Source organism: Ursus maritimus, unplaced genomic scaffold (genome assembly GCF_017311325.1).
Source record: "Ursus maritimus isolate PB19 unplaced genomic scaffold, ASM1731132v1 scaffold_6, whole genome shotgun sequence".
Lineage (NCBI taxonomy): Eukaryota > Metazoa > Chordata > Mammalia > Carnivora > Ursidae > Ursus > Ursus maritimus.
The window spans coordinates 3642602-3660240 of record NW_024426774.1 but is presented as its reverse complement, the minus strand read 5'-3'; the positions used below and the strand labels follow the sequence as shown (position 1 = coordinate 3660240).

General features: G+C 52.8%; 1 long non-coding RNA gene across 1 annotated transcript; it reads right to left on the bottom strand.

Moving 5' to 3' along the window:
- Positions 1-4681: 4681 nt before the first annotated feature.
- On the bottom strand, positions 4682-16800 carry LOC103656125. The gene is made up of 5 exons (XR_566654.2): positions 16638-16800; positions 12326-12419; positions 11830-11941; positions 8647-8804; positions 4682-5417 (listed from the first exon to the last, which is right to left on the bottom strand). It is a non-coding gene; the product is annotated as an uncharacterized LOC103656125 (long non-coding RNA).
- Between the last annotated feature and the right edge of the window lie 839 nt (positions 16801-17639).

The following is a 17639-nucleotide window of genomic DNA, read 5'->3' as shown; positions in this document are numbered from 1 at the left end:
TTCTGCTGCATTTTTGCTCCCTGGCCTCATGGCTGGCCTCGCTAATTTCCAGCTCTTTGCTGCTTCAGAAGACCAGATTTTCTTGATTAATAACAAAAGGTTTTGTTGGGCTCAGAGCTGTTTCCCACCATCTCTATGCAAACCCCGGCAACACAAACTGCGTACATTAGCATTTCAAGGCACTTCCTATTACGGATGGCAAGAAAAGCCCCTCTCGGTGGGTAAAATCCATTTTGTCCTCTCTTGTGACATCTGTTCTAACTTTTAAAGCCAGAAAGGAAACTAGATAATGCCAGAGTCTTTGATTTACAGCTCTTGCCCCGCGGACGCTGCGCGCTCTGAAAGCACCAACCCTTCCCGGACGCGCACGCATTCCCTGCACCCAGGAGAACTCCGGAAGTCATTCCGAACTTGTTCAAACTTTTCACCGTCTTTTTCGTGGTTTCTTAATGACATTGTCAAGGACTCCCGAAGCTCACAAAACCGGTGATCTTAAAACCTCACGTTTTTGAAAGAAAAATTTGAATGTTGATTGCCGTCTCTGCTATTGTGCTTCTTGTCTATGTCCCCCAGAGCTGCGCGGGCTTTAGTGGCCTGAGGAAATCGAAGCAAATTCGTTCAGGCAACTGCAATGTGTCCACGGAGATGGAGGAAAAGCCCCACAAGTGATAGGATAAAAAGGGAAAGACAGAAGCCCATCAGATGGCCGCCTCCTCCTCCCATCTGCGCCGCGAGCTCTGGGGTCCCTCACACTGGTCAGCCCCGAAACAAAGCTGAAGGCAGATTCCAGCCGGTTTTCCATTCACTATTCATTCAGGGGTCCATCCGCTCCATATGCATTCAGCCAACTGCTGTGTTAAATCGGGGCCTTCTCCCAGGATTGGCATGGTAATGAAGCCATGGTGCGGCTCTGTGAAAAGACCGCCTTTTCACCCTATTGAGGTCCGAAAATTATCTCATAACATCACAACATCTGTGCACAAGGCTCCTGCCTTTTGGAGCTGGGCATGTTTATCACGCGGCCATGCCCCGCAGGCAGGCTCCCTCCTCCCCCTTCTTCCCACAGCCTTGGGGTTCCCAACGGCCTCCCCAGAAGTGTTGAGGCCTGGATTCTGAGCCCCCACACCCCAAATTGCTATTCGATCATTTCTGGGGTATTCAAGGTGGGCTGCAGAGGTAAACCCTGGCAGGGGAAGTTGCCATCAGAGAGCTTTATAATTAGTCCAGCCAGGAAGCCAGACCAACACCAGGAGGAAGGAGAAGTTAGCGAATGCATTTTGCTCAGACTCTAGCAAATGACATTTGCTCAACTAATAAGTATATTTGAACTTTATTTAAACCGGCCCAGGTCAATAAAATCTAAGGGGAAGCAGTGAGGTTGGGGGAATTTATAGAAAGACTACACCATCTGCAACTTATATGTGTTCTGCCTGATACAATGATTTCGTTTAATTTGATTTGACATTTAAGAGCCTTTTTTGGAAGAGAAAATGAATATTTCTATATTCTATTTGCAATAACCTCACCTGACTCCGCACATAGCCAAGAAGAATAAATGTCACATTCATGGCAAACAGTCCTGGGCCTTCTTGGAGGCGGAGCCGGGAGGGGGCAAGCAGAGGGCCATCGGTGAATGTTCCTGGGGCGTATCTGAGGGGCCATGCGGGCTCCTAGCGCTCAGGTTCATTTTGTTTTGCTCTTTTCCCCATGTCCAAATTCAAGTGATGGTTTGGATAAAATGTTCCTGACCACGTATGAGATGGATTTTTGGCTGCCAGTGGGGTCGTACGGGGTGGCTTGTGCAGGCAGGCAGCCAAGAAGACAGGGCCGCATTGCAGGGCCGCAGAGACACAAGGCCAACATGACCCCAGCCCTTCACTGACGCCCCGTTCCCTCTTCAACACTTTTCAAAAGCCCTTAGGTCAAGTTTGAACTGTTCTGACATCACAAGACCTGGAAATCCAACCCTGGCAGATCCTTTTCCTTCAGCCATCCTTGAAAAAACAGCTCTCTGCCTGCTGACCTCTGGGGGTCGTGGGCTCAGGAGACAGGAGAGCAGGAGGTAGAGGCCTCTGGTGGTGACATCATTCCTCTGGGCCTCCGCCCAGAACACGGGGATGAGCCCCACAGGATGCACGTCACGAATGTCTCCAAACCGGGCCCCCACTCGTCCCCCAGTCATGAGCTGGGCTCACCTGGGAACCACAGCTGCCTCCTAAAACCAGATTCCCCTACTCATCAATCCCCCAGTTCAGTCTCCACCCAGCAGCCCAGCCAGGCCTCCAAAGTCACGCCCCACAGACTCACAGCCAGACAGGCACCTTGATCTCAGACCTCCAGCCCCCAGAGCTGCCCAAGGATTCATCACTGCTACTCCAGCCACCCAGTCTGAAGTCCTCTGTTACGGCAGACCCAGCAACCCAATACAGGCTCTAGAGGCCCAAGGGGATCCGCCCGGGGGGTGCCCTAACTTCAAAACCATGTCCTGAGCACTTGAGACTCCAGAAGTCCCACCCCAAGGGGCCCAGCAGTCCTCCTCACTGGGTATGTCCCAGGCATGAGGACCCCAAGGCCACGGATCTGCGTTTAGTGGGCTGTGGGTCAGGAGTTCGGTTCGAGGGCTGGGTGCACACAGGCCGCCCGCCAGCTCCGTCATGACTACACAGACCCAAGGTGGGCAGATGAAGGGTAGGGGGACTGTGGGCCAAGCTCCTCTGCCACCCCCTTGCCCTGGGCCCCATGAACATCAGAAGTGGGTCTGTCCCTGCTAATGGTGCCCCCTCCACAGCAGTCTCCCTCCTCCTCAGGGCAGAGGGAGGGCCCGGGTCTATCCCAGGCCTCAGAGGTTCTTCGCAAGGTGACAAGGAGCTGTGGATCCAGGGGAATGTCCTCATTCCCTGCTTCCCGGATACTCTCCCCCCGGTTTATTACTGAATCAGGACTTGCTTTCCCTCACACTGGAGCCGTGCCCTCAAGCAAACCAGCCATGCTGGTCGTGGGCTGCTGAAGGCCTTCTGGACACCGCCTGACAGTCAGCAGACCAGGCCGAGCTGCCCTCCTGTGCAAGCCCGGCAAGCACAAGCCTCATTGGGAGGATGGGGGCTTCCCGACAGAGTCTTCCACACAACACATCCCTTGCCCGAGTCCAGTACCTTCCACAGCCTCTGTAGACAGAGGCCACTGGGAGCTGAGACCGGTCTTCTCACCAGGCCCCACTCCAGCCAGACTCTGCCTGACAGGGCCGTGCACACGGCAGCCACACGGCAGCCACACGGCAGCCACATGGCAGGCCACGCAGGGCAGGTGGCAGCCTCCTCTGAGGCCACGAACAGCACGGGGCTTCACCAGAACCCAGAACCCCCAGCCACCCTGCCTCATCATGCCAGCAGCCCCTCCTCCCCTGCATAACCCCCCCCCCCATCCCTGCAGGATCCACAGAACCAACCGCCCCAGGATGGCCTGAGGTGGGTCCAGGGCTCCACAGGTAGGGCCCCTCCGGCTCATCCCAGAGCCACCGCATCACCTCACGGCAGGAGAGCTGGGGCACCCTGGTGACAGGTGTCTGCTCAGGCCCCAGCTCCTTCTCCACAAACCATCAGCCCCGTCCGCCTCCTTCACAGGTCTAAGAGCTAACAACCGCGTGCGGGCCTCCTGCAGGAGGAGCCTCTCGGCTTGTGCCTCCATCTCAGAGCGGGGGAGACGAGCGGGCAGTGCGGGAGGCCACGCGCCTTAGACGGGCAGCCCCGCCGGGCAGCCCCCAGTTGCAGACCCTCAGCTCCGCGCCCCGGGGAGCAGCTGCTGTGCGCGGCCGTCGCGTTGGGGCCCTTGCTGCACGGTCCTAGATCACCGAACCGTCGTGACGCAGGCCTGAATCATTTCTTGGATGCTAACTTACCCATGTTTTTGTTTTTGTTTTTTGCTTTCCCATTTTATGACCTTCCTAAATCATTGCTCACTGCTTCTCCAGAAGTCCAGCTTATAATAGCCGAACGGTCTGTGCACTGTAGTCTCATTATAAAACCTATTTATCTTCCTTAAATATCCCAGAGCAGTAAAACTAAAAATATTATCCAGTTATTTTGGCTGGCGTTAACAATAGACTTTCCACAGCATTTAACTTCCTCATTTCTTTGACCTGAGTTGAAAGGAAAAAACATATGTACAGACCACTCCGAAGATGTGCTTTCTGGGAAAATGTCACATAATCATTACTTCCCTTCTTTCTGTCCATATCTTCCCTTGTCCCGGGCATTTTCATTCAGTGCCTTCTCCTTCCAAGTCCCCTTCCCACAGGTCCCTTGCCTTTCCTGATGGTCCCCTCACAATGCAACTACACCGGTGGTTTGACAGCCTCACCCTCTTGTCTCCCCGTCAACCAAACTCAACAGTCGGTCAGCAAGTATTTGTTGAATGAGCTGTACGTGGTATGTGCCCTCCAGAACGTCGCCTCCAGCCCCGTCCCCTACCCTCTCCAACCAGCCACAAGACCTCCCGTCATGACATTCCCAATTCTCCAAATTGCTGCACTCCCAGGCACCACCACCTTTCCCAGCCTGGCCCACTCCACAAGCTGCCAATCACTCGCCCCCTGGAAGGGCCCCCCAGTCACAGGAACAGAGGAAGGGACTCACACATGACCAGTTTCTTTTTTCAAACTCCTGGTATATTCATACTTAGCAAAACCATGTTAGCACCCAACAACTCCATTTTAAGCGTTCAGTGGGTGCCCACCAACCACACGCTAGGAAAACCATTCAAAGACATAAATAAATAAAACACGTGCCTGTGCCTGAGCTCAAAGAGCTCCCCACCTGCGAGGAGGACAAATGTGGATGCGGGGAAAAGTTACACTCACGAAGAACAGGGTTATTCAGCACAGGTGGGCACACGTGTTGTGGGCGTAGGGCAGGGAAGAAGATTCTCCAAAGGTGGGAGGAACTACAATGGCCTCATTGTGAAGGACCCATCTGAGCAGGCCCTTGAGGGATGGGGAAATGGTGCCAGAGGAGAGAGAAGGGGGACCAGGCAGAGGGGCCAGGGGAGGCCTGAGTGAGTCTGTTTTCTTTCCCCCCGTCAGAGAATCTAACTAAGGTTAGCAGTGATAGCTAAGAGCACGGGCTCAGCCCCAGGCCAGGACCAGGAGGGTCTGAGAGGTATGGAGTGCAAAATTGAAGGGGATGTCAAAAAACTCAGTGGTCAAGATAAATCATATTTTAACGGAGTATTTAAGAAATCAAAAGTCATGCAAAAACCCATGGTGAGCGAAACAATTAACTTTTACGTAAAGATGGGATCAGTATTACCAATATCTCCTCTGTTTCTGGCTCAGGTTCACTATGAAATGCAAACTGTTTCAGCGTTCACAGCTATGGCTCGTGGTGCACTTGCCTTCAACAATAATTCCTTTCGTTTGATTTCTGGAGAAAATGAGAGAAAGGAAAAAAAAAAAATACAAGAAGACAGTTAGAACCAAAAACCATTCATTCCTGTCTTGGTCTCCAGCAAACTCTTCTGTCTACAAATTCCCTCCACCTTTCGTAAAATCAAAATACTTTTACCTAAATACTTCAGTTCAAGAGCTGGGAGCTTTCCTTCACATGGAATACTGTTCAACACCCTTTTCCTCTGTTACCCAAGGAACCAGTAAATGCACACGCCAGAGGCTTCAAGCTGGCCTGGGACCCAGCGGATGTGTGTGCATCCTGCCGGAAGCTGCCAAGCTGGGCAGGAAACTGCAATCACCAAGAAGGTTGAGCTTCTGTAGAAGCTTCTAGAAGCTAGGCAGCACTGGCCAAGCAAACCAGGGCTTATCAAAGGAAGGTGCATGGGGCTGAATCTGGTAATTAATTGCACCGTAGGTTTCAAAGGAAAAGGAGGGGGCCACTCAGCTTTGTTGGTGCCTCAGCCTTTTCCCTAAAGGCACAGACAGAAATTCGAGAAGCAGCCACCGGGCAGGTCCACCAAAGCCCCTCCCTTTGGGCACGGAGGACTCCGCAGAAAGCCTGCCCAATGCTTACTCCTGACAAGTTATGGTCAAAACCCTTTCTCCCCGAACGGGACTCCTTCACTTTTCCAGATAATTATCATTTTGGATGAAGTTTCTTACTCTTGGATCCTAGCCAAGAAGTGTACTTATTTTTAGAGTTTAAGGAAGATTTTTACATTTCTCTCATAGGCTCTAATTTCAACTCACTCTAAACAAAACTTACCAGAAGCAACTAAACATTTAAAATGTGTATTTCAGTCAAAAGTGAATCAATTCAGTTCTGCAGGCCTGACAGTCCCACACAGGAGAGAATCAGGGGGTTGCTGAGAGCTGCACCACCTCGAGCTCTACCCTGAGGGAAGACAGGGATGCACCTGTCTGCTAGTTACCGGGGAGTTCTCTGGGGACCCTGGCAGCAGCCACCATGGCTGGCCACACACAGGAGCTGATTTGCTTTCTGGACCACTGGTTAACTCATGTGAGCCAGGAGCCTGGGCTCTCTCCATTCAAAGCCCACAAATGCCTAGTGAAGTGGAACTTAAAGGGAAAAGCTCAGAGGAAAAGGTTTCTCCCTTCCATGACCCTGAGAGAGACCCAATCGTAGCCCGCGGGGCTGGAGGGAAAGATTTAGACAAAAATCACAGAACTGGGAGGACAAAAGGTCACACTCAGTTTCCATGGCATGATGGAGAGCCCATTCATCGTAGAGTCAAGAAAGCTGTGCTGGAATCCTACACTATACCTGCTGTATTTCCGAGGTCCACTGTGAGCCTCGGTGTCCGTGTCGGAACAAGTGCCTGACCTGCCCTCCCTCCCATCTCCCACTGACTGCAATCCTCATTCCCTGGCCAATGCCTCTTCTTCTACTCCTTCCAGGCAACCCTGCATCCAGGCTCCAGGGATCTCTCTGAAGAGTAAATCTTACCTTGTTCCTCACCTGCTTCGAAATCACCACTGACCGCCCCCATCAAGAGCCGCCCTGCAAGGAGCACCACCGTCCACGGGGCCAGCTCCACAGTCCCGAGTCCCCCAGGACGCCCGTGGAAGCGGCAGGCTTGTCCACACCCTCCCCGCTTCTCTCTGCTTGAATTCCCTACCTGGAGTTCAAACCGCCACAGGGAGAATAACAGTGCTCCCCTCCAGAGCCGGGAGCACATCAGGTATTTAGGACGGGCCCCTGGCGCGGTGCATATTATTATTGCCTATCCTCCTGCGCATGGTCATAACTGCACGCCCTGCCCACCATCTTGTAAGGCCCACCTTGTGGGGACATCTTGTCTCCCAGCCCCCAGCTAGCCTCTGTCCCAGAACTTACCACCCTGCATCCCGACTTACACATTCATTCACCTGCCTCCCCTACAAATCTGCGTCTTCCATGTGTGCTTCCTCTGTCCCATTCTAGTTGTTGCCACAGCACTGAGGCTTACATTGAATGAATGAATGAATGAACGAACGCATCTATCCCATCGTGGGCGCTCGGTTGTTGGTTCATTGTTGAGTCTCTTCTTAGCAATATCTGACAACGATGGAACTCAGCAGGTTGCTCCCGCGGCTCGGCGCTGAGTTACCTCCAGGATGATGGCTCATTCAACTGTGTCCTCTCCGCCACAGCTCTCACTCACCCTGCCTTCGACCATAAGCACAGCGGAGGGGTGAATCTGTGTGGCTCCCGCTTTCGACTCTCTCCATCCACCCCAGAACACTGACCTTCTCACCACATCTCAGTGCTGACGCTTCCCACCAGCTTGTTCAGAAAACGGGAGGCCCAATGTTCTGGACAGATCGCATCTTAGGCATCCCCATCAGAAAAGAGGCTTGGGTCATGGCTCAGCACGGCCTCTCTGCTTCGTGACCAGCTGGCATGGGCTGGAAGGTCACCTGCTGCAGTACCACCCCCCCCCACACACACACACTTTTTCCCTGGATAGAAGCAGAAGAGCTCTGTGCAGAACAAGAGATGGGCAGGCAGACGCCTTTCGTAATCCTTGATAGTGTTTCCCAATCGCTCCTGAACTTCCCCCCAATTAAATAGCCTCAATTCTTAATCTTCAAAAGGACCATGAACTGAGCAGGAAGAGAGACATGTCGGGAGCACAGAGAAGGGGAGGAGGGAACCGGCTTGGTCCTGACTCGAGAAAGTTCCAGTAGGATTTGTGAGCAGTGTTGTTTTACAGGGGAGAGGAGGAACCAAACATGAAGATTCAGTGCAAATGTCCTTTTAGAGCAAAATGTCAGTGGTACTTCCCTCCCGGGGCAAATTCCCAACTTCCTGATCTATCATGGACCAGCTCTGAAAATGCTGATTTCCACTAGGAAATCAATCAGAAATTTCAGGGCATCCAGGGAGTGCTCTCTGGGAGTAAACTTCTAAAGGAGTGACATTAAAACTAACAAAAAAGAAAATGTATTTTCTCCCTCCCTTTTGAAATGACAGTGATAACGTTCAAAATTTAAAGAGACTTCCAGAAGCATAGCAAGTATGGGCCATAGGACAGGAGCAGACACGTGGCCACCGAGACACTCACGCTGCACCTGCTTCCCTGCCTGACTGCGCTGCTGCCTCGTCTCGGGAAACGAGTACGGCAAGAGCCGTAATAGCAAGCTGACTTCCCATCCCACAGTCTTACCAAATCAATTCATTCAAGCAACAAAATACCAACCAATGTTTGCACTTTTCTCTCCAAGCTTTCTGGGTACCACGAATCCAGAGAGAGGCCACGCGTCTCCCCACTCGGGCCCTCCGATGGTCCAAAGGTGCCACGCAGCCCGCAAACCTGGTGGCTGGGCTCTGGATCTCTCAGAGCCAAGGTAGAGTGTTCTGGAAGTAAAAGATTTGTGTCAGTTAAATAAGACAATCAACATTGGACATCATTCTTCATTCCAGAGAAAGAAGTAACATATCTGGATCTTTTTGTTTCTTACAATGGATACCTGAGAATTGGTGCTGTTGTTTTTTACTCATTATCATTTTATTTTTGCTGAGAATAAAATAAATTTGTTCATTTGTTCATTCAATGAATGTTCATTGAGGGCGTTTATGTGCTTGGCTGGGGGAGCAACAGTGGACCAGAAACACCAAGCAGATCTGGAAGGAGATAATTGTGTCTACTGTGTGCCAAGTGCTCACCCAGAAGGTTCTTCACACCTCGGGGGCACCCTACACAGGGCAGGGTGGGGACCTGATGCAGGAAATGGCCTCTTGTAAGTGAAGGCTTAGGCCACAAAAGGTGTTGCATTAGCTCAGTCTTAAATGCGAGACCCCCATACTAGGCTGGTGAAGAGCAGAGATCTGGGTGGGGGTGTATGTGGGAACTCCAGTGAACTGGGGGGGGGGGCACGCTCGGGCCTACAGGGGGGCCTGGAGACACTTGTGAGGGACTGAGCGTTGAGAGGCAGGGATGGTGCTTGGAAGTCAGGCTGAAGAGGTGAGCAGTGGGCCACTGTCCCAAAGGGCTGGGTTTCTGTCCCCTGTGGAAACCACTCAGGAGGGAACCAACCGCTTCACTCCCATGGCAGCTGAAGAAGAGAAGGGGGCTGGGTTCTTGAATCACTTGCTGGTGTTTTAGAACTAGCCTGCCAGGCGAGGCAGAGCAGGGGACAGGAGAATTCGCGTAAGCAACCCCCCAGCCCGCCTGGTAAGACCCCAGGGCCATGCTGTATACTCTTGAGCAGGTCATCTCATCCCAGGTGAACACACCATCCCCCCGGCATCCCTCCTGAAACTGAGATTCCCTAATGTCCCTTCTCCCCAACCCTGGAGGCCACTCAGGGAGTGGAAGCCTGTCCTCCCTGGAGATATGTAGGAAGAGAAAAGTTAACCAGTTCAGCAGCTAATCTGGAAGCACCTAGTCTGTGATGGTCCCTGAGGGGGCGAGAGATGAGTGAGAAAGGCATCTCCCTCCCAGGTGTCACTGTGGCCTAGCCAGGTGGATGAGACCCCCAGAGGTGTAGGAGTAAAACAGGGAGCTGGCCCTGCCTGAGGGTGACCAGGGAGGCCTTTCAGGAGAGGGGGTGTGAGAAACAGCTGGAAGGCCTCCTGTGAACCAGCAGGGAAGAGGCATTCCGGGACCTCCGAGCAGAGGTGCAGGGTCACGGAACCTGGTGACAGAGACCCGGGGGTGACAGCAGGATGGGGGCTTCCAGAGGAAGTCCTACCTCTTTCAGCTGTGAGGGGCTGGTGAGAGGCTTGGAGCAGGAGAATGGCCGGATCCCAGTTCTGCCAGCAGAAAATGACTCTGGCCCCACTGGTGTAGTAGATAGACTGGCTGGGCGGAAACTAGAAGCTCCCCAGAACTGGTGACTGGAGCCCGCTGCGTCCTCACATGGCCAACTGCCACCCTTCATGCCACGCCATCCCTAAGTCTCATTCCACTTGACCTTGAGGGCCATGGAAGTCCCTCTTTCTGGTGCCCATAGATTACGGCGAGACATGCACCTTTTATAACGACTGGGTGTTGTGTTTTTGCTCGTTGCAACATGTCAGTGGAAATCCTTCATAACTACCCTCAGCCACTTCATAGACGGCCACGCTGCACGCTTGCCCAGGACAGCCGGGGTTCACCCCTGCTCGTGTCGTGGCTCCAGGATGTTAATGGTCCCCCCCGTAGCTCTCACATACATCCTGCTTTAGAGACTAAATATGTGGTCACGCCAGTCCTGACACCATTGCTTGGAAATCCGATGCTTGGGTTTGTTGAGGGGAAGAAGGGGGCGCGTGTGTTACACGTGTCTGTCCCCCATGTGGCCTTGCTTATGAGCTCTCTGGAGGAGAGAAAGACCCGGCCCCACTCAGCTCTTAATTTCTCACCATGGCACAGGCTGGTGTGTAGACTTCGCAAATTTCCCCTTTGCCCAAGAATTCAGCAAAAACGGAAGGAAAAAAGGGAGCCCTGTACTCCCAATTCTCAGAAAGCCTCCAACAATTGGGGTGGGCCTGTCAGGAGGTGGCATAAGCACTCGTGACCCCAGCACCCCGCCCCCAGGCAGCCTGGGGGGGGGCGAGGAAGGGGCTGGGGGGCACTCCAGCTGGGAGCCCCTCCCCCACCGGCTCTGCCAGGGTCTCTGCCCCCCGCGGCCCAGGCTGCGGCACAGAGCCGGACCCGCTCCCCGGGAGGCCTCTGCTGAGGCAGCTGAGCGGCTCCAGACCTGTGCTGCTCAACTGGAACTCAAGAAAGGGCACAGAATGACCTTTAGGGTTCACTTTTGGCAATACCGTTTTATGAGTTTGCACACATGGGACACGCCATGTCCAGGCCTGATAAGAACGCGGGGAAACGTCCACCACTTGGGCCTTGGACTGTCACTGGGCACTTCCAGCTGTGTTTCCTCCCTCAACCAGACGCTCATGAACAACACGTCCTAGTCCAACCAGGGGTGACTGGCTAGAAGCCCCCGTGGGCCTCGGAACCCCCTGGAGGGCTGCCCCAAACAGACCTCTGGTTCCCTTCCCCAGAATGATTCAGCAGGCCTGGGGCAGGCCCGAGAATTTGCATTCCTGACAAGTTCCCAGTCAGACACTGAAAGCGGCTGCCCCAGGGCCTGGAGACAAGTAGTTCTGCCTCCGGAAGCTGCCTCGTGGGAAGCTGCCCCACCTGCCTGGGGCCACCTCAGTCCCTTTGCTGCGGGAGCTTCCAGAACCAGCTGTGAGGGCGGGGCTCTGGGGGAGGGAGCATTGGGAGGGTCCACCTTGGGGCCAGGAACGATTCTAGGGGACGTGACATCAGAGCCTGAAGGACAAAAAGGACCAGGCCCTGAAGGGGGGGTGGAAATGAAGGGGGTCCCTTGGGAACAAACCCCCACCCGGCACCCATGAGAACTTGGTGTCAGGGAGCAGCAGCACATACCTGTGGGAGGAGCCGGTGGTCACAGCAGCTGGAAAGTGGGTCGGGGCGGAACCTGCTGGGCCTTCAGGCCAGTCAGAGTCGGGAAGTCATCCAGAAGGTGGGGGTGAGGGAGCTACGAGGGACCAGAGGGGCCAGACTGATGCCCAGACCTAGGCCAGGGCGGCAGGGACTTCTCAGAGGGAGCAGTCCTCAGAGAGGGAGCCCCAGGGATCCAGGATTGAGATGGGGTCCTTAGTTCAGGCAGCTGTAACAACACAGCATAGACTGGGGGCCTTACAAGACAAGCGTTTCTTTCTCACGGTGCTGGAGGCTCGAAGCCCAAGATCAAGGCAGTGGCAGGCTCAGTATCCCATGGGAGCTCCCCGGCTGGTTTGCATGGGGTGGGGGCAGCACTCTCTGGAGCCTCTCCTTATCCGGACGCTAATCTCATCCTGGGGCCCCACCCTCATGACCTCATCTGGCCCTGATCACCTCCCAAAGACCCACCTCCAAGTACCATTGTGTTGGTCCAATCTGGGAGGACACAGTCAGTGGGTAGCGGGAGAGGTGGAGAAAGCTCTGGGTCAGCATCTATTTGCACTTTCAAAGGGCTGTCGTGGGAAAGAAAACAGTTATTTCAGAAAATCGTGACATCTTTGAGAAGTCCGTGCTGTCTTTCCCCACCCATCCATGACACTATTTCTGGTAAGCCACACATCACCTCCAGGTACGATTTTCTCTCCAGCAGCAAACGCAAAGGAGGTGCTGTCAGTTAAAAATTAAACAACAAAAGGAAACTCGGACCGTGTGAGTGTCATAGTTTTTGAAAAGCAATCGGTTCCCAGTGTTCTCGTGATCTCTATGGATCGAATAACATTTGGTATCATTCCCTGATGGTCAAAACCCGCTGGTGGACGGTTACGCATGCCTGTGCTCAGCTCCACACGCCCCGCACACCGCATCAGCTCCGCGGTCTCCAACCTTTCTTTCTACCCCGGATTCCTTGCTTTGCCAGACATCTTTCAGTTTGCACTCAGCCCTTCTCATTGCCCCTTTCCCACTGATTTGGGGGCAACTGGAGCCACTGATCTCTTATTTTAAAATGAGAGTCACTGGGGCGCCTGAGGGGCTGAGTCGGTTAAGCATCCAACTCTTGGTTTCGGCTCAGGTCGTGATCTTGGGGCCCTGGGATGGAGCCCCACGTCAGGCTCTGCACTCAGCGAGGAGTCTGCTTGAGATTCTTTCTCTGCCTCGCCCTCTGTCCCTTCCCACCCCCGCGAATAACTAAATAAATCTTCAAAAAAATAAAATGAGGATCACTGAACAGAGACTTGGATGCAGAGAATTCTCAGGATGCCAACTTTTCACAGGCATGTTCGTGTGTGCATCCGTGAGTTCCGTGCCACGCACAGCATACGTAGTGGGTACGGGGTGCCAAGGGTACATGAGGCCCTGCTCTCCAGGCCCTTGTTAGAGAAGAACATTCCAAGGGTGTGAGTACTATACAGAGAACCAAACGGCCTGGCAGGAGAGGGAATGGGGGCGTGCAGGCCGCCTTCGCTCTGCCTCAGTGCTGACCCTGAGCCCCAGACGGAATCTTCCTTGCCGCTCCTTAGGACGGGTCAGACGCGCCCTCAGGACCCCTCCACGCGCAGATCTGTCGCTCTCAGCCCTTACTCCCAGACCCTGCACACATTCAGCACACAGTCAAGACATTAAAACAAAACAAAAATTTTTCCAGTTTTCAAGCTCCCCTTTATGACCTAAAAAGCAAAATCTTTCTGAAACACGACAAGTCACTTGAGCTGAAGAAAACACCAAACTGGAAAAGGCGAGGAATCCAGCGTATGTTCTATGTCACGTGAAGGCCAAATACCGAGAAACCGTCCGGACGAGGAGGCCGGCCCAACCAGCTGCTTCAAAGATGCTGTTCTCTCACCGAAGGCTTAAATAATGAGCCTCGAAAGGCTGAGGGGAGCCCGGCAGCGAGCTCCCACCAGCTTCCCGGGGACGAATGCCCGCGTGGCCCTCCTCGCAGGGTCCGCACCATTAACGTCCCCTTTGTAGAGAAGGCCCCACGGCAGCGGCCACGATGTCCTTCCTAAACAGCCATGCTTTCGTGCCACTGACAAAGAAAAAGAATAGAAGCTAAGGGTTCACTGAGCTTAAACATTGAATAAATAAATAAATAAATAAACTGTATAATAAATATTAATAAATAAATAAATAATAAATAAATAAATAAATAAAATAATAAATAAATAAACTGTACCTTTCCTCCCAAATATATAACGCTGACATGTCCATAGTGGCAGTGACATCGAACGTTTTGAGCCATTTCCCTCTTGGTGCTGTTGGTTTCCAGCGAAGGAGGACACCTCCGTCAGCCCCTCTCCGGGGACACAGAGGCTGCGTGTCCCTGCTTCTCTGCTCTCTGGGCAGCTCCCCGCTTTGGCCTCAGGGAATGTACCCTCTGCCTCCTCCAGTCCGGCCGTGAGGAGATCTGGGCCCTTTTTCCTTCCCGGTGTGTTGGACTTACAATGATTTCGCTCAACAGTGTGGATGTTTACTGTATACTGGTTGTGTGGCTCCCCTAAAAAGTCAGGTTGCGGAGGCAGGCCGACCACTGCCCCCAGAAATCCTGGGGTGGTCAGGGTCACAGCTGGCAGGGCCAGAAGGGGCAGGTCAAGACCCCACGGATGGCTGACGTACCGCAGCCCTTACAAAACAGCAAAGATGGTATTTGCTAGCCCTTTGCCTGCAGAGAATAGCAGGACGAAAAGCTAAAGACACTTGGGGGTAGAAATGGTATGAAATAAAAACGAAAAGCAGAATGTGATCACCACGCCAGCACAAAGATCACTTCAGATTGGTTTTTTAAAAACTCGTTGTTTGATCTCTCTAGTACTGTGTGGTTTGTATTCAGAAGTGAACAAACCAATTTATTTTGATGATAAGTGATTGTGTGTTTCAGTGGAACATGTGTGAGCTTGAGCGGTTCTTTCCTGGACCAGGACCTTCCTTACATGATCAGATGGCCACTTCTCATCACACATGGTTAGAACAGTCACCTGGGGGATCATATCTAAAATGTGGGTTCTGCAGTCCTATTTTCCACCTCTGCTAAGAAGCTGGAGGTCTGGGGAGCTTAAAGCAAACCCCAGGATGGCCTAGGAATCTTGTGGGGAAAAAAAAAAGAAAGAAAAAAGAAAGTCCTGGCCTTATTCCTCATCCCACCCCTAACTTATGGAATAGTTAGGGGAGGAAAAGTCTACAAATCCATGTTTTCCAGAAGCTTCCAGATCATTCTAATCAGGTCTTTTCTGGCAGTGCTTTCAAGAACAAAATGGCAAGGTCCCATTACTTTCAAGGCCCACATGACTTTCAACCCCTGAGCAGACATGGAAACGTGGCTTGTGGGTTCATCTCCTCTACTTGAGAATAATTTCCTTACTATTTGACTGAAAGAAGCAGAAACAGCACATCTATCACCCTTGGCTTTGCTCCCTGATCCCCATACTTAGTGGCTCTGTGACCTCAGACTTGTTACTTAACCTCTCTGAGGCTTGGCTTCTTATTCATGGTAAAATGGAGCCTCTAAGCTGAACCTGCCTCCCTTAGGTTGTCGTTAGAATTCGGCACACGCCCTAGTTTTGCTCTCAGATTTTGCCCTAGTCCCTAAGAAAGTGCCTGGAGCATAGTAGGTGCTCAGAGAACATGTATTGGATAGAAGGAGGGAAGGAGGGACGGAGGGACAGAGGAACAGAGGGACGTCCCTGAGCTCCCCTTCCTCTGTGCTGCCACTCACACTGGCTGCAGTTTCTGAGCTTGGAAAACCTGTCTTCTTCTCCAGCCTGAGGTCAGGTCTGATTGCTCACATGCCAGTGACTTCCGACTTTAAAACCAACTTTGTTCTTTTATTACTAACATGTTTTCATCAGATCTGTTTGCGTGTTCATTAACTCATGTAAACGTTAATAAAAGAACCAAGAAAACACCTTCCTACATGTTTCCTCTTGCTTTCTTTCAGGTATAAATAATAGGAACACACAATATACGAAAGAGGCCGACGTGCAATCCCCTCTGCGGGCCTTCCAGAAGACAATTCCTCCCTGAGGAGACACCCGAACTCCAGATTTCCACATCTCCCCTCCTCTGCAGAATTCAAGGGACCTCAGGCAAGACAAAGCTATCAAAGGCCCTCCCTGTGACAGGGCTGCGGGCCTCGTCCATTCCCGCTCCGGGGCAGCCTGGAACACACTCAGATCCGTAAAAAGGGTTCGTGACTTGCAAGAGGATGTTCCAAAGCAACCATTTCCTCCTTCTCTGCACCCTCTCTCAAACCTCCCCCATTCACAAATAGTCAGTGGCCCGGAACACCGTGGTGGTGTCTGGCCTCTCTTCCTCTGACCCAAGTCCGCAGTGCCGTTCCCCCAGTTCCTGCACCTGCCCTCTCCCCCTGGGCCCCGGCTCTGCGGCAGCCCTGCGCCCACAGCAGGAAAGGCACCAGCAAGCTAAAGGTCATTGCGAAAGAGACAGGCCGGCAGGCTCCAAACCAGCTGATTTTCTTTCTGCTCATCCATCCAGACATGGGTTTCCCGGCCTCCCCGTAGTTAGGTGTGGCCGTGCGACTGAGTTCCAACCCAGTGCTTCTCAGCCAGGGCGATTTTGCTCCCCAGGGGACACTTAGCAATGTCTGCAGACATCTTTGGTTGTCACATCTGGAGGAGGGAGCAGAGGCCAGGGAACATCCCGCTCAGGACAGCCCCACAACAAAGAACCGGCAGTCCGAAGGTCAGTAGGACCGAGCCTGAGAAACCCCGTCTCACCAACAGTGCTGTGAGCCAGCTCCAGGCCTGATCCAGAAACACCACCCAAGTGCTTCTCCACCGGCTCCTCCACGCTTTCTTTCGTCTTCGGGCTGGGCCTGGATGAGCCCAGACACCCTGGAAGCTCGGCCAGCGGGGCGGAGCCGCGAGGATGAGGAGAACCTGCGTCTTGGAGCAGAGCGGCCTGCCCACCACTAACACCCACTCTGGCCCGTAGTGAGAAACTTCTAGCATGTGGAAGTGATTACACATTTCTGGGCTTGTTTGTTGCAGCTGTGGCATTGCCTTAGCTCAATCACAGACACATTTGCAGTTTCTTGAAGACATTCTCCAACCGTGTGGAGCGGTGCTGTAATCAGCTCTGGGACCAGCCGACGTCCCCTGGGGCATTTCTGGAAGCTTGAGTCCCTCCACCTGGGAGACATCAATTTATAGCTGGCACTCTGAGCTGGCGTGTGCAGAGAGGCGGGGTGCCTGTGGACCTATGGAAGTCTGTGAGGGACTTTTGAAATTGTGACTTTGAAATAAGCCCTCTAAGGGTCACATCTGGCCATTCTAGTTCCGAAGGACTTCAAATTAGGATTTTTACACTCCGCATGCTGCAAGTTTAGTGAAGGATGTTTTCTCTCATTCAGTTATCTCAACTCGTCAAAACTTAGTAAAAAATAGATGCAAATTCCTATTTTTTTTTACAGATTCCTTAGCTCTGTCATGAGGCGTGGTTGCTGCTGTCCCAGCGATCATTTATAAAACACAAGACTGTATACCAAAAAAGTATTCTTATTTCACTGAAATTTCCACCTCCATGAACGCCCTGCATGTTCCCTGGCCCCCCTATTTACTGAGCGCTCCTAACCTACCGGAGATTCGGTGGGACATGCACTGAATGTTCAAAATCTCATTTGGAGGGAGGTGCTGTTCGGCTGCAGTTGCAACCGGGGAAAGGACATCAGAAGGGCCAGGTGCTTTCCCTGGGTCACGCGCCCCCGCAGCGCCCCCCAC